Source organism: Myiozetetes cayanensis, unplaced genomic scaffold (assembly GCF_022539395.1).
Source record: "Myiozetetes cayanensis isolate MyiCay16 unplaced genomic scaffold, myiCay2020 scf19, whole genome shotgun sequence".
NCBI classification, from domain to species: Eukaryota; Metazoa; Chordata; class Aves; order Passeriformes; family Tyrannidae; genus Myiozetetes; species Myiozetetes cayanensis.
This window is the reverse complement of record NW_026087400.1, coordinates 14,504,038-14,519,155: the sequence shown is the minus strand read 5'-3', so window position 1 is coordinate 14,519,155 and position 15,118 is coordinate 14,504,038. Positions and strand designations below refer to the sequence as shown.

General features: G+C 57.7%; 1 protein-coding gene across 6 annotated transcripts in view; it reads left to right on the top strand.

Annotated features, from left to right (window-relative positions):
* The first annotated feature begins 256 nt into the window (after positions 1–256).
* The window catches only part of DLGAP4 (DLG associated protein 4), a 150,633-nt gene continuing 135,771 nt past the window's right edge, over positions 257–15,118 (top strand). For 3 of the 6 annotated variants that reach the window (XM_050313506.1, XM_050313501.1, XM_050313503.1), the window contains exon 1: positions 257–575. The gene's annotated coding sequence lies outside the window, so the exon portion shown is untranslated. The remainder of the gene's footprint in view (positions 576–15,118) is intronic. The other 3 variants (XM_050313507.1, XM_050313508.1, XM_050313510.1) reach the window with 3 other exon arrangements.

The following is a 15,118-nucleotide window of genomic DNA, read 5'->3' as shown; positions in this document are numbered from 1 at the left end:
CGCAGTCCGCAGCCTTTGGCCACCCCGACGGCATCCCTGGGTGCCGAGCTGGTGGTGCTGTGGCGGGGTTGGGTGGGGAGGGGGTGCTGCGCCGGCCCCGCTCCGCTCCCTGCCCTGATTTCCTTGTGGAAATCCCAGAGTCTTCTCCAGATCCAGCTCTGGTTTTGGGGGCAGCCATCTCCCTCTCCCTCTTTCCTCTTCCCTCCTTCTGCTCTCCTTCCTCCTCCTCTCCCTCCCTCCTCTCCGCACTGTGCTCTCCGGGGGCTCTGGGTACCGCTGCAGCATCGCCAGCCTCCTCCATGCAGGCTGCTAGGGCGCGGGGCGGAAGGGGAGGGCTGCGGGGGCCAAGCTGAATGAATGGGCATCGCCTCGGTGCCGCTGGAGCCTCCGCATAGGGGCGAGGCGGCCGCACCGCGCTGCGGACAGGGGGGCAGAGGGGCCGGCCAGCGGCCGGGGCCGGGACCAGGGCCGGCCGGGCCGAGCGGAGCCGAGCCGAGCCGGGCCCTCGCCCAGCCCGCCGGGGCGCTGCGAGGAACGGGCGCTGCCCCGCCGCGGGACCCCCACAGCCGGGCCAGGTGAGGAGGGGGCTGCGGCGGGGCCGGGGGCGGCCGGGCCGGGGGCGCCGGGAGCGGGGCGGGAGGCGCAGCCTTCGCCGGGGGGGTGATGCGGAGCCGGGCCGGCACTGGGCGTGCGGGGATGGACGGTGCGGGGCGAAGGTACAGACGATGGGGAAATGGGTTGGACGGTGCGGGATGGAGGGATGGACGGTGCTGGGCGAAGGTCCGGACGGTGCTTGGAAGGGGCTTGGAAGGGACGGTGCGGGTTGGATAGCTGGACGGTGCGGGGAAGGGGTTGGCTGATGCAGGGCTGTGCTGGTTGGTGCGGGAACGGGCAACAAGGAGTTAAGTGGCTGCAGCTCGACCGGGCTCAGAGCGTGTGTGTGTGTGTGTGTGTGTGTGTGTGTGTGTGTGTGTGTGTGTGTCAGAGAGAGAGAGATCCCGCACCCCCGGGGGGCGTGGCCCATCCCACCCCACGCGTGTCCATGCGGGGCAGCGGGCGGCCGGGTGGCGGTGCGGGCTGCGGCGTGGTGGGGCCGCGGCTGCGCAGGGGTGCGGGAGCCACGGCAGAGCCCGGCCACGTCGCTGCCTCCCTGTTACTCACAACACATATATGTGCCTGTGCGGTAACCCACGGCCCCGCGCGTGTAGGTGGGACCCGCTGCGGAGCCCGTGTGTGCGGCTGTGTCGGGTGCGGGACCCACCGTGCGCGGCCGGTGTCGGGTGCGGGGCTGAGCGTGGCCCCGTTTCCCCATGCGTGCCCACCGCATCGAGCCTGTGCGGGGGAGCGGCCCCAGCCCGAGCGTGCGGGTGTGCGCGGCCCGCGCCTGCGTGTGCTCTGCTCGGGGGTGCGTGTGCCGCTTTGGATGTGCGTGTGTGCTGCCGGCGGCTGCATGGTGCATGCACGCGTGTGCTCCGGTAGGTGATGTTGTGTTACTTGCGGGTGTACGCGCAGTGAGGGGGTGTGGGGGGCTGGGGGCGTGTGCCAGGGAACACATAGGGGTGGTGGAGGGAGCAGGCACGTGTGGGGAGGTGCGTGGGGTCTGTGAGCACACATGTGCCCAGGCTGCCTGTTCTCCCCGGGCCCCATCCTGGCTGCACCCCCTGGCCATCTCCGGGCAACTGTCCCTATCGCGTGAGCAGTCATTGGCAATGAGTATGGCCCTGGCCTAGGTTTGCCGTGCCCGGGATGTACCCTCCTCTTGTCCTGGGACGGGGATGCTTTGCAGCGTGTGGGCGGTGCCCGCAGGCAGACCTGCCCGACCCTCAGTCCACTGCCCAACTCTCACCCTTCTGCCTGACCCACAGTCCTCTTCCTGCTGGGGATCCCGTGTAAAGATGCTCTGGGTTTCCCAGAGCCATCAGGGCTGTGGGGAATGGAACCAGCAGGGAATGGAGCCGGTCTGCAGAGCAGCCGTGCCTGGCAGGGCAGGCTCTCTGCGTGCCCCCCCAGTGCTCCTTTGCAACAAGGGCCTGGATCTGCCCTGGGGTGGTTGGGTCATTGCATTTGCATTAGACTTTTGGAGGGGCGGACGAATGTTCCCCCCACATGCCAGTCCCCTCTAGGAGAGAGACGCCTCACAACAAAGTGTTCTATAGGCATGACGCACTTAGGAAGCTCCGATCCGAGATGAGGCCCAAGCCAGAGAGGGATTTAGAGCCTTGTTGCCATCATTTCTGTTGGAGTTTGGCACCACATGCCTTTGAGGATCATAGCCCTGGTGACCTTCCCGACACCATGCCCCCACCCTGGTGTGGGGCAAGCACCTGCAGCACCGTGAGCAGCCACGTTTGTGCAGATGTGCAGGGCTGGCATTCCCCAGGACCTAGGCATCTTGGAGCCCTTCCTGCGAAATGGACTCTCTGAGCCTCGCAAATCCACCTCTGACTGCTTCTTCTCCAAGGAAGCCAAACACAGAGCCAGCTCAGGGTCTTCCTGCAGGAAGTTATCACCTGGTAGGAGCCGCCAGTCCTGCTCTGGGATGTGGGGCTGCTGCTTATGCCAGCAAGAAGATGGGGCTTTTCCAGCTGTGGACTTGGCAGATGTGGCTCTGATCTCTGCAGCAGCTCAGCTCCCTCACTCCTCTCCACGTCCATGACGCAGGGTACAGTTGGAAGCACGGCTGCGAGTGGTGAGGAACAGAGCAGCTCCAGAGAAACATGCCACTCTGAAGCAGGAGACTTCTGCACCTTCCTACACCCTTGTTCTGGGTGGAATTTCACCCTCGGAGAATCAACATCTGGCAAGCCAGAAAAAAATGTAAATCGAATAACCATCATCAGTAATTGGAGACCAGTTTGGAAATTGGTTTGCTACCTGCATGCCTCCCAGGCAAGTTTTCCCTGTTAACCATTGTGCATCTTTGCATGAAAAATGAGACTTTATTTCCAGCCTGGGTAGCGGCAGCGCAGCAGGATGGGGATGAACACGCTGTGTCCCCTCTAATCTGCCCACAATCAGGCCTCTCCCAGCACTGAGCTGCTGCTGCCACCACAAAGATGGATAGCCCTGGATCCAGATGGCAGCTGCTTTCCTTGCTGCCCGCATCATCCCCTCACCATCCACAGAGGAGGGGAGCAGCCTGCAAGGATGTGTCCCTGGGAGGGCCCTGTGCCCCAACAGCCACCTGTGTCCCAGGTTTCACCCCTGGCTCAGGCCGGAGCCGTCAGCTCATGCTGAGTGCCGTCAGCCCCAGGCGAGGCTGTGCTGGGCTGCCAGAAGCTGGGCTGACTCCCATTTGTTTTTGGATGGGGTTCAAGGAGCTGATTCGGAGCTTGGCGGGGTTTTTCTGCTCACTGTTGTCCAGCCTGGATCTGGGGCTGAGCTGCAGCTGGGCTCCCTAACCAGCCACACCAGGGGCAGGAGGCAGAGGGTAGCCCCTTGCTGCAGCTCCACACCCTGGGGCAACACGTCTGGTCCTCTTGAGTGCAGTGGGGTGACCTGGGTCACCCCAGGCAGGCTGAGCATTGCCCACCTCCAGTGAGGAAGCTGTTGGAGAGGGGCCTCTGGTCAGACTCACTGAAAGGGAAGGGGCTGCAGGTGATCACAGGCCATCGCTGCAGTGGTCTGAGTTGGTTTGGGCAGAGACACTGCTTGATTATTCTTCATTTTGGGGGTATTTTTAGTTTTATGCAGAGTAAATGGACGTGAAGGTTCTGCTTGGGTCTGGAAGGGAAGCACTCTATTTGAGCTGCTGTTTGAGTTTCTGTGTCTTGCCAAAAGCTGGTTATGTACAGCAGACCTTTGCTGAAACAACACTCCTGGGATTTGCACCAACCTCCTGCAGCCTGGGCTTGGCATGTCCTGCTCTCCATGGCATAAACGTGACAGGTTTTTGCAGATGTCTATATTCCACACTTTGTGCCTGCTCACATGTCTGGTCTGGGAGGTCAGTTGGGCTCCTCGGTGGGCTGTGACTTTGGCTACCCCAACCATGCAACTACCTACAGAGATTCCTGTGGGCTCTGTGTATCTGTGTATGACCTTGTGTTATAGTTTTGGGTGTGCAAGAGAAGATCCTACTCCTTTTCTTGCTGCAGAGACATTGCAGAGAGAAGGTTTCCACCAGGCTGAGCTCTCCTGTGCTCAGGTAGGCTCCCATGGATATCAGCCTTTCTCGTGACTGGCTAGTGGGTCTGGACCATGGACTGTCAGGAATTTGGCCTTCCTGAGAGCTTTCCCCTAATGAAGCCTCGCTTGCTGCAGCTCCTTGCCAAGCTTTCCAGATGCTCCAAGGAAGAGCAACACAGCTTCCAGAGGTGTTATGGTGAACTCGTGGCAGAGGGATGAAACTAGATGTATTTAGGGTCCCTTACAACCCAAACCACTCCATGTTTCTGTGATTCTATGATCTCAGTGGGTTTATGTCCTCTGGTTGTGAGTGGCATGGAGGGGGTGGGGCAGGTGACAAGCAACCCCAAACCTACACTCTGCTGTGGGATGGTTTAGATGTCTACTGGATCTTGCTTCTGCAGTCTCTGGGGAGTGTGGGCCCTTCTATACATCCGTTGGGTGACTCTTACATGGAAGGACCCTATTCCCTCAGGCTTCCAGAAGCTGTCTGTGGGTTTGGTGTCCCCTGGTATCTCCCATGCTGTCCATAGGGCAGTTGGTGAGGACTCAGAGGAGCTAAGTCCTCTACAGGGAGAGACCCAGGAGCTTTCAGGAATGGTGTTGACACTTGTGCTCAGGAGGAGTGGTAAGACCCGTGATGAAAGTCCCCTTATGTCAAATATTTAATATCCAAATCCCTCAGCCATTTGTCTCAGTGTGTCTCTGCAGGACAGGGACCACCCACACCATTTCCCTTGGCAGGTGACAATGGGGTGACAGCACCACAGCTCCAGCCATTCCCCTCCCTGCACAGACTGCAGTTGGGCTGGAGGGCTGGAACCCTCTCCCCACCACTTCCCTCTCAGCTGTGCTGGGGTGTTTTCTTCACCCACACTGTCTTAGGGCCTTGGTAGAAGAGCAGGCACTAGAGATGGTCGCTGATTCCTCACTTTGGGTCTCCGGGATGGCCCAGCTGATGGCCAGGGATCTGCAGGGAGCAGCTTCCCTTTGTGATGGGGCATCTGGGGAGAACATATGGCAAGTGTCCCTGGGGTGTTTTAGGGCATCAGCTTGTGCCCTGAAGAGTTTCTGTTGCTGCTTCCTCTGGTGTGAGACCCCCGCTCTGTGGCTGGGGTCCCTATGAGGAGGACAGAGATGAGTTGGTTGTGTGTCAGCCTGATTTGGGTCAGACCAATGTCCTTGGCTGCAGCTGCAGGGACCTTCGCAGTTTGCTTTGGGAACGTCCTCAGGGTGCCAATGCTTTCCACCATCTTCTTACCCCTGTGCTCCCTTGCTCTGTCCCCTTCAGTGTCTCCAGGACTTACACAACTCTTGCCCTGTTCCCATCAACCACAGTCCTCTCCCAACCCATCACTGTTCCCCAGGACTGGGACAGCCCTCCCATGTTCTCCTGTCCATCACCCTCAGTTCTCCCATGGTGGTGGTAGCTGTGCCTTCCCAGGAGGATGCAGGGCCGGCACAGGGTGGGCAAGGGCCACTTCCTGCTGCTCCGTCAGCAGAGCAGCACCCCACAGGGTATTTATAGGCTCAGTAATGTTATTCCCCTGCCAAACTATTACGGAAATAGGCTCAGTGTGTGTCATAGGAAAGAGGATTTTAATGGCACAGTTTTCACTGCGGGAATGAAGCTGATGCTCCCTCACCATTTTCCTTGTCCAATTAATCCTTCCCATGTTAGAGAGGTATGAGGGGATGGCTGCTCTGGTGGTTCATTTGGGCAAGTCTTTGAAATGACACCTCAGCCAGGTGCCCGGCACCCATGGGACAGGGACCTGCTGCCCTGCTCCCACCTTCGGCTGACCCAAATTGTGGGGGGACAGTGCATCTCACCCTGCAGGGAGCAGCCCAGGCCCCAGGGACCACCTTCTTCCTGGGGCAGAGCTGCTGGGGCAGCCAGGACTCAGGGCTGGTGTTGGAGCCAAGACAAGGTCCTTTATCCAGTGATTTTTGTGTTCTGAACAGCGAGATGATTTTCTGAACAATCAGAAAAGGCTGGTTTGGCATTTTCTAAATACCTTCTGTCTCAGCTGGGCACTGCTGCTGGTTTGGGAAGAGGTCAAAGTCCAGTGATGTCTTAGGAGGTGTTTCAGCTGGCTGGAATGTGGACAGTTTCTCAGCTCTTGGCTCCTAACCACGGTACCATTCTCTGCCTGTCCCTACTTGCTGTGGGGGAAAGCCTCTGGGGTGGGAAAAACAATTTCATGGCAGGCCAAAGTTTGGGTTGTGATTTCCAGGCAGCATGCTGGATATGTGCAGGGCATGGATAGACAGACCCACTGCAGCACCATGGCTGTGTCCTGCCCCCCCTCAGCGAGGAGGGTGATGCTGCCTGAGGGGGTGATGCTCCTGAGGCCATGGTGCTCACAGAAGGTGTGTGCCCTGCACAATGGGGCAGCAGGTCTGGCCAGGAGTGGAGCACCCAAGCACCCCATGAGCTCCTCAGTCCTTTCCTGGGGCTGGCAGGGCATGGGAGTCCTGTCCCCAGCACTCGGGTCTGCTTGTGTGCTGTGAGCAGAGGAGAGCAGCCCTCCTGCTGCCCTACAGGAGCAGTGGAGGCCAAGGTGATGGCTCAGAGCCGTGGTGAGCCAAGCCTTCCATGTGACCCTGTGTGACCTGGAGACAGGAAGCTGCTGTAGACGGGGGCTCCCTGGGTTCAGGAACCCAAGGAACAGTGCAAGACCTCAGAGCTGCAGGAGCAGCTGCAGTGGAGCTGCTGACCGTGTGGACCCTGCCCCTCTGATGTCTCCTCTCCTCTGCTTGGAGCTGTGGGGTGGGGATGGAAACCTTCCCCTCCCATTGCTACCTGGCAACCCCCAGCACTGCCAACCTGGGGGTTAGAGAAACCCACTTCTGGGGCTCTGTGCCCACTGCCCCAGGGTGAGCCAGCCTGGGGCTGGTGGCCAGGGGTCAGTGATTCCCCCCAGCCCACGGCAGTGCTGCCAGCAAGTACAGCAGACAAGCCCTTGCAGAGACAGTTTGGAAACTGGGAGCTGCTGAGCTAGAGAAAAACATCCTTCCCACATAACCCAGTTTGTCTTCCTCCCTCCACCAGTGCTACTGCTGGGAAGCTGCAGGCTCATGACCATGCCAGGGTGCTGGGCATTGGCAAAGGGATGGAGAGACTTGAGGTCCAGGGCAAGGAGTGCAGCTGGGGCGAACAGCCCTGGGAGGGAGGTCATGAGTATCCCCCAGGACCCAACCCTCCTTCCCATGGCTCTGCAGGCCTCCCTTTGCTTCCTGCCTTTTGGTGGAGGCTGCTGTGGATGGGACTGTGTGGCTCTGGGGGCACCATCCCTTCCTTGTGCCCCTCCTGCCCACACCTCCATGGCTTCCACCCCTGGCTGCCTGCCCAGCCCACTGCACCCCTCGGCCTTTCCACCCCCACTTATTTTCCAGACAGTTGTTCCTCTCTCTCTCTCCAGTGGCTGCTTATCCTGAGATCAATGCTGAACCCTCTCCTCCTCCTCCTTGCTGCACTGTCCCGTCCCTTAGGACAGACCATTCAGCCTGCTCCTCCTCCTCCTTTTCCACTTCATTAATGAGTCTCTTTGCACTAAGAAGTCGTGATAGCTGCTGGGCTGTGGAGAGAAGCATGGAGGCCACCAGCTCAACTCCCGGGGTTTGGGTTGCATGGCACTGAGTTTGGGATGCTGTGTGGTTTCCTTGGTGCTCACTGAGCTCCTGGCACGGCACAGGGTGCATGGGGTGAGAAGGAGGGGACAGGCAGAGGGTCTTTTGCCAGCATGCTGTGGCAGAAGGCAGAGAAGGCAGTTTTGGGCAGCTCTCAGCTGCTCTGCCATGCTTCTGTCCCTTTTCTGCCCTGCATAGTGTGCCTCACCCCTCTTCAGGGCTTCTTCTTTGGGATGGGCAAACCCTGGGGTGGCCACCCTGCTCTATCCCTGCAGCGTAGTTCCACATGGCCAGTGATGCTCCTGCAAGGCCCATGTACCTCACAGGAGATTTCCAGTGGCCTTGGTGGTCTTCAGATGCTGCAGGCTGCATGTGGCAGGGGATAGCCACCCCAGCCCAGTGTGTGTCCATTGGCAGCAGAAGGCTCTGTTCAGCGTCTACATTTAAGGAAACTGGACTTTCCAAACAGGTTTTGTGGGCATTGCTTTAATTTCCCAGTGTCTCAACACTCCCAAACCTGAGAAACTGAGATGGTTTCTCCTCTGCAGGGAGGGAGGCTCCTGTTGTCACTCTCTCACATACGCACGCATCACACACACACACTCTCTCTTATTTCTCTTCCTTCCCACTTTCCTCCTCCAAATGACTTCAAACACTTTAGGAAAATGTTATTTTCTCTCAAAGTGTTGTCTTTCTGCCTTGCTCTCTTGAGCAGCCTGATGGTTTTCCCTTAGTTCATAGTGTGCATGGGTAGGGACGTCCCTGAGGAAGGGGGAAGGGGCTTGAGTGGCTGTGCTGACAGTGCTGGGCTGTCCCAGGGGGTAACACCAAACCTGCCTGTGCTTCTAGTGGGGCTCATCTGATCCCTCAAAGTTGCTCTGAAATGAATCACATAATCACAGAGTGGTTTGTTTTGGAAGGGAACTTAACAACAGGGACCTTGAAGACCATCTTGTTCCACTGTCTGCCATGGGCAGGGACACCTTCCATTAGGTCATGCCGCATCCAACCTGACCTTGAACACTTCCAGGGTTGAGGCAGCCACAGCTTGTCTGGGCAACTCGTGCCAGTGCCTCACCACTGCCTTTACAGGGAAGAATTTCTTCCTAACATCCAATCCAATATAATGGCCAGTCTTCGCAAGCGAAGATCCGGGGAAGGTCTTTACACCTTCCAGCCTGCGCATTGGATTTTTTAGGTGAGACACAGTGTGCGCGGAACTGAGCCCACCCTTTAATCCTAAGGTTCATCTGCCAGGGCCAAGCGAGCTTGGACAGTGGCAGTGAGGTTCTTAGGACTTAGGTGGGTTGCCTTTAAGGGCTAACGAGCTCCACCTGCCCGGGAGTGGCCCTGACCGGGAATCGAACCCGGGTCTCGGCGGTGATAGCGCCGCGCCTTTACCACTAGACCACCAGGGGCTCCAATCCAATATAATACAACAGAAAGAACAAACCCCTCCTGCCGGGTGGTGCAGTGAGGACACAGCTCAACTGTGCTCTCCAGGATGCCACAGGGGTCCTGTTCTCCAGAAGCATGTGGCAAGGTGCCTACAGCCCCGTGGCAGCCTCACTTCTCTGGGCAAGACCTGCTTCCCCTGTCCATGGCAGGCTCTGCCATTGGAGCACTCCGTGGGCACGGAGGGACCCAGGACAGGCTGGAGGTGGGCTGGAGTGAACCCCTTTTGCTGGCTGTGGAAGGGACTGACTCACAGCACTCTCCCATGCTGTCACAAGCAGATGGATAATTTGATCACCTAGCAACTGAAATAACGTAGGGGGATTAAACCATCATCCCACTGGGTGGCAGGGGCCAGGCAGCCCCCAGCTGCTCCCCAATCCCTGGGCTTCCCTCAGATTGGGATCAGGGAACCTGCCAGCCACCTGGAGCGGGATCATGCCTGCCACCAGCACCCCAGCAGCAGTGCCTCTGGGGTCATGGCTGAGCTGGGGTGCAGGGCAGGAGGGTATGCCCCAGGACCAGCTCCCAGGGACGTCCAAGGGGCATCTTCAAGCATATACAGAGGGGCTGGGTCTCCAGTGTTGTTTGGGCAGGCTGCTGACTGGAGCATCCAGAGTTCCTGCATGAGGAGAGAGGGGACTGTGCCAGGACCTGCAGAGCACAGTGAAGTTTCTGGGAGGTGAACACAGAGAACTTTGGATTGGATCCACCAATCCTTTGTCACTCTCTCCTCTGTGTCCCACTATGGCACCAGCTCTGAGTGCCCTTGGCTCCTGCCCAGTCCCTTGCCTGGCACTCTCCAACCCGGAGAATAACTCCAGCATCAGTGTGTTCATTCCAGTTGTCTCATCACGGGCAGGAGTAGTTTGCTCATGGCAGAGGCTGGGTGCTGTCTGAGGTGGCAGTTACCTCCTGATGGCTCCAGTGACCTCCAGGTTGAATGGAGTTTGGAGCAACCTGGTCTAGTGGAAGGTGTCCTTGTCCATGGCAGGGGGTGGAACAAAATGGGCTTTAAGATCCCTTCCAACCTAAGCCATTCTGGAATTCTGGTATTCTACTATGACCTTGCAGGGCAGGTGATGGGACCTTCCGGGGCAGGGGCTGAACTGAGAAGGAAGGCAAGTGCTGAGCAGGGAGAGGGACACAGACGTGTGAAGACATTGTTGCTTTTGGGGTGCCCAGGGCACCCATTCACAGGTAGCTGGAGTCCCTGTCCTGCAGACCCCTCCATGGCTCCAGCATGGCTGCTTGTGGGAGGTGGTGACTGAGGACAAGCCTGCCCTGGCCACAAGCTCCAGTGTCTTGCAGGAGCACCCTGCTGGCCCCAGTGTGCTGCTCAGACCTTGTCGGCAGCGTGGGATCACTCAGCCCTCAGGGAGCCCAGTATGAGCCAGTCCAGGTGCTGGAGGATGGGGTGAAGAGAGACCACCAATCCATTGGACACTGACCCAGACTCATGCAACTAGCAACCTCCCAGAAGCAAACTTCCATCCAGGCTGTGCCAGACCATCCTGGCTGGGTGTGGAGATGTGGCTGCTGCTCCCCTCCTCCAGCCGCTGAGGCTGAAGGCTGTGGGGCCATCCCAGTACGAGGCCTGGGGCGGGCTGGCTGCCAGCACTGCAGCTGCTGGGCCTAGAGAAGGACTGTGTAAATAGGGCACCCCAGCTCCCAGCTGCTCTTTGTGGGACAGAGCCGATATAATTAGAAGAGACGCCCTGTTCCGTGCCAAGGAAGCCTCTGTGCTGCCACGGCCCCGGGAGCCCAGCAGCCCTACTTTGGTGGCACTGCTTGTCCCAGCAAAGGTGAACCACTCGCGGGCGGGGAACCCTCACCAATTGGCTCCCTCCCTCGCAGTACTTGGTCTCCTTGCTAGATGACCATGTCTCCTCTCCTCTGCTGTGGGGTTGGTGGCTCTGGGGGACCCTACAGGAGGAGAGGCTTGGGGAGGTGATGCTGGCAGGAGCTGAGCATGGATCACACTCCCGAGGAAGTCTTTATACACCCTTTATGTTCCTCACCCAGAGCATGGTCAGGCACTGGAACAGGCTGACCGGGGAAGTGGTCACAATCCCAAACCTGACAGAACTCAAGGAGCATTTGGACAACATTCTCAGGCACATTCTGTGGCATTCTGTCCTGTTCAGGGCCAGGAATTGGACTCGATGATCTTTGGGGGTCCCTTCCCACTCAGGAGATTCTATGGTTCTGTGGGAACTCCTGCTTAGGGGTTATGACATCACAAACACCAAATCCAGCCATTTTTGCCCCTGCCAGCAGCCAGGAATGTGTTTGGCATCCACACTCCTTTCAGCCACTTCCAGTTCCTCCACAGGGTTGGGCTCAGACCAAGCACCCACCTGTTCCATCAGGGTCCCTCTACCAGGATCCCATCTTGGTCCAGGGTGGATCTGTGGGTACTCTGTGCAGTGTGTGCTCCATGAGCATCCCACAGACAGATGCAGGAACAACCAAGGCTCTGTGGACAAAGGCCCAGAGACAATTTCAGAGAAAGAGAAAAGTAAGTTTAATTCCACAAATTACGCTGATCTACTGGTTTCCACTGGAGTTGGAAGGCTGTTGTAACATCCCTGGGAAGGGATGTTCATTTACCTCAGGCTCAGGGCTCAGGTCTTGGGGCTTTCTCCTGGGAGTGAGAGGGGCAGAAGGGAGAAGGGCAGCTGCTTTGTCATCCCCCACACTGGGCAGGGAATGACTCCCCGAGGGCATGCCTGGGACCATGGGGTATATGAGAACCTTTTCCATGAGAAGAAGTCACAGCATATTGTGGCCCTGGGGAACTTGGTGCAAGGAAGAGCCCTGGCCCACCCTGGGCACCTGCCCTGGCCGTGTCTCAATCTGTGGAGTGCAAAGGGGTGCAGGTGGGACTCTTCTGCCTCAGTGCTGGCAGAGGAGCCTGTCTGGGGGTCCCTGTAGTAACCTGTGGTGAGGCCCCAGTGTAGGAGGGGTGTTAGAAACCTCCACATTTTCCCAAGACCCACCCGGCTGTGACAGAGCTGCTGGGAACAGGGCAAGAGGAGCAGGGGTAATGCTGGAGGCTCCTACGGTACATGGCATCTCCTGTCCTTGGCAATGCTGCCAGAGTATGGAGAGGCATTTTTCATTGGAAAGCCAAAATGGTGGAGACCAAGCCATCATTGTAGCTGGCGAGGACTCAGCTCTGCTCTGGACCCAGCCCAGGTACCTCAAGAGGGTCCCCCGTGCTCTGCAGTATCCTGGCAGCTCTGTGGCCAGGAAGACCCCCAGGTCACCCCTCCAATCCCCCTGAGGATCAGCGCAGCTGCTGCCCAGCACAGGGCCCTCAGAACCCCTGCCTGCCTTGTCAGGAGAAAAGGCTTGCTTTTTCATTGACACATTTTAATTTCCAGTGCCATTCCTGCACCTTCCTCTCTCTGCCGATGAGATGGGATGGCTTTCTGGTCAACTGGACGTTTCTATATAGGATGGCTCCATTTATCCTCTCCTGCAGGCACGAAGGACCAGCATGGGCACAGCGCTGCTCCCCACGGAGACCTGAGGGTCTCTGGCACCAGGACCTTGGCTGGTATTGCTTGGGAAGGGGAATTTCACAGGATTCACAAGGAGGGGTGTTTCACAAGGATTCACAAGAACAAATCCAAAACTGTGGATTTGAGATCATCTCAAGTATGAAGCAGGCTCCAACTCTCCTGTTTTCCCCAACGGTTGGAAAGGTGAAACTGGGAAGAAGCCAAAGAATCAAACCCGGAGCACCCGTACCTTGCTCCAAGAGGCACTGGAAAAAATGATCCTTTGTTGGCAAAACGGACAGGGACCTACTGGGGACTGGAGACAGCCCTGGCACAGCTCTTTCTATGAGAGCCTGGCTGGCAGGATAGGCTCTGTCCTTGAGATTCAAGCATGAGGGAAAGGGAGAGCCCAGGTGCATGGGGTCTTTGCTGGGCAGGGGCTTGTCATCACCTCCTTGAGCACCTTGTTCTGCCGTCACCATCTCCTCCCCAATAGAGAAAGGACAATGTCTATTTTTCCATCAAAATTTACTGGGTTTTTTTAACTACTATCATAATGGGAATGTGGAATCTTGCCTCCCCTGGAAGTCCATGGAGCTCCACTTTTAACTGGCGTGGTGGGGGACTGTAGTTTGGGCACAGAGTGCTCTTCCCCCAGCTGCTGTGCTGGCATCCCTGGGAAATTGGTGTCTGCAAAAAACATACTCATATGACATAAAAATGTGGCTGCAAGTCCTGTTTTCTCTCAGATCATATAAAGAGCTTTTACAGGTAGATTGACTCATTAAGATCGAAAGCACTCATTCATGCTACTGTAACTCCTCTAGTAGTGGCTGGGCCTGGCTCTGTGATGAAGCTGCTCCTCTGTGGGTGCCTAGGCTTGGACCTGAGCTCTCCTGTCCCCTCCCTCTGCTTTCTCAGCAGGTTTGCATTCTTTTTTTGGGTAATGCAGGGTCAGGACTCAGTACCCAGGGATTGCAGGGAGCACTTGGGGCTGAGCAGGGTTGAAGACCCCAGGGTGGGTCCTACCAGGGTGAAGGGCAGGGGGATCCCTGCCCTGGTGCTCTTAGGATGAAGCTTGTACTTTCAAGCTCTGGCTCTGTACTCTTCTCCTATGGAAAGTCTTGGAGCACTTTGGGAGGGAGCTGGTCTGTCTGCCTTTGTGCCCATCAGTGGGTTGGGATTTGGAAGGGTTGTGGTGCTGTGGAATGGGGATCAGCACTAAGATGACTTTTGGGAAGGCCGAAGCTGTAGAGCTGTTCCTGAGGTGGTCCTGGACTGACCTGTCCTCCTACCTAATCTGGAGGAAGCTTCTCACCCAGGAGAGAGAATCCAGGTCCTGTAAGGAACTACATGGGACACAGGGGCCCTGCCAGGGACAGTGAGAGCTCGGAAGGGGCTGCAGTGGCTCTGCTGCTGCTCCTGGGCTGGGGCAGTGTCCTGTCCCTGCACACTCTGTGGAAGGGGTTCAGAGCAGGCTCCACACACTTGCCATCACCCAAACCATGAAGGCAAAGGGCTGCTGCCCCTGTGCCAGACAGGGCTGTGGGGGTCCTCTCAGAGGTCTGGCCATACCTGTCAGCATATGCAAGGACCCCGTCGCCCTTGCCTCTCTGGCAGTTCCATCTCAAGACAGGCCTTTCCTCTTGGAGTCCTTCTCCAGCCAAATCCACCTCCCTTCCACCAATGTCCAAGCAGGAGGCAAGGGGAACCCCAAGAACTGAGTGTGCTTGCTGTGCTGCTGCCCAGTTCCTGGTGTGACTTCCCTTCATGGGAAGGAGGGTCTGTGTCCCTCTGAGACAGCGCAGGTGGCTCCAGCCTGGCACCAAGCTGCCCTTCCCTGGCAGCACCAGGCAGATCTGATTTGTCTCCCCTGTGTTCATTGGCCTCACTAAGCAGGTTTTAATTTGGTTAAATAAATACGAAGGAAAGGCAGCAGGGCTGGGAGCCAAATGGACAGGGGACATCCTTGGGAGCCGGGCAGGCTCTGCAGCAGGGCAGGACTCGCTGTGGGAGCTGGATGGGTTTGGGTAGAGCTGCTGGCAGTAAGGCTGGCAGGATGGTCCTGGTGGGGTGGTCCTGGGCTCACTGGCTGGAGCAGATGTGGCTCCTTGCTGCGGTGTGCTCATGGCACCTTGCTACCTTCAGAGCAATTTTAAATGGCTGCTAAAGAGCACTGTCAGAAGCACACTCATCTTCCCGTCCTAATTAGTGAATCAGACAGTAATTTGTAATCCGTTTGAATAGGAAGATCTGAGTGTCTAGCCCTGCAGCCTGGGCATGACACAGGGATGGCAGTACAGAGCAGAGCTCTCCTGGCCAGTACCAGGTCCAGGCAGGGATGAGGGCTGTGTGCAGGGTCCTCTTGGTCCCTGCAGGAATGGTCCTCCCCT